Below are 1,268 nucleotides of genomic sequence, written 5' to 3'. Positions count from 1 at the left end.
GGTTAAAACAGCCACAAACAAGATCTCTTATATTTTAGAAAAGGAATTGATTACAGGGGAATATACTAGACATCAAAAAGGGGTTGGGGGAGGAATCTTACAACGGTGAACAGAAGCTGCTTAGGGTTGGACACGGTGAACAGAAGCTGCTGAGGGTTGGGTACGGTGAACAGAAGCTGCTTAGGGTTGGACACGGTGAACAAAAGCTGCTTATGGATTTAGGGTCCGGAGACGCCGTGGAGTGGCCCTAAGTAGCTTCTGGTTTTGGTTCTTGCTTACTAAACAGCAATTTTGCACGTGCGAGAAACACATCCTCCCATCATTTTTTTGCGATTCTGACGTTCCGAGATTGATCGTGACACTACATAGTAGCGTCGCTGCGCAGCAGCGCCACACTGCAAAGAAACGTTGCTGCGCAGTAGCGCCCTAAGCAGCTTCTGTTCACCGTGCGTCCAACCCTAAGCAGCTTCTGTTTACCGTGGCCCAACAACCCTATGCACCTTCTGGATTTTGGGTTCGAGTTTGGGGTTTGGGGTCCAGAGACGCCGTGGAGTGGCCCTAAGCAGGTTTTGGTGTTGGTTCTGGCTCACTAAACAGCAATTCTACGCGTGCCACAAACGTCAGAATCGCAAAAAATGATGGGAGGATGAGTTTCTGGCACGCGCAGAATTTCTGTTTAGTGAGCGAGAACCAACACCAGAAGCTGCTTAGGGCCACTCCCAACGTCTCTAGACCCCAAACCCCAAACCCAAACCCGAAATCCAAAAGGTGCTTAGGGTTGGGCCACTGTGAACAGAAACTGCTTAGGGTTGGGCACGGTGAACAGAAGCTGCTTCGGGTTGGGCACGGTGAACAGAAGCTGCTAGGGTTGGGCACGGTGAACAGAAGCTGCTTAGGATTGGGCACGGTGAACAGAAGCTGCTTAGGACGCTGGTGCGCAGCGACGCTGCATAGCAACGTCACGATCAATCTCGTAACGTCAGAATCGCAATAAAATGATGGGAGGATGTGTTTCTGGCACGCGCAGAATTGCTCTTTAGGGAGCCAGAACCAACACCAGAAGCTGCTTAGGGGCACTCCACGGCGTTTCTGGACCCCAAACCCTAAACCTGAACCAAAAATCGAGAAGCTGCTTAGGGTTGGCCATAGTGAATAGAAGCTGCTTAGGGCGCTGCTGCGCAGCGACGCTACTACGCAGCGTCACGATCAATCTGGTAACGTCAGAATCGCAAAAAAAATGATGGGAGGATGTGTTTCTGGCACGCGAA

The sequence above is a fragment of the Cibotium barometz genome, unplaced genomic scaffold (assembly GCF_041138505.1).
Source record: "Cibotium barometz isolate CiBa-2024 unplaced genomic scaffold, ASM4113850v1 ctg200, whole genome shotgun sequence".
Lineage (NCBI taxonomy): Eukaryota > Viridiplantae > Streptophyta > Polypodiopsida > Cyatheales > Cibotiaceae > Cibotium > Cibotium barometz.
The sequence above is the reverse complement of the archived record's forward strand: the minus strand, read 5'-3'. Positions refer to the sequence as shown.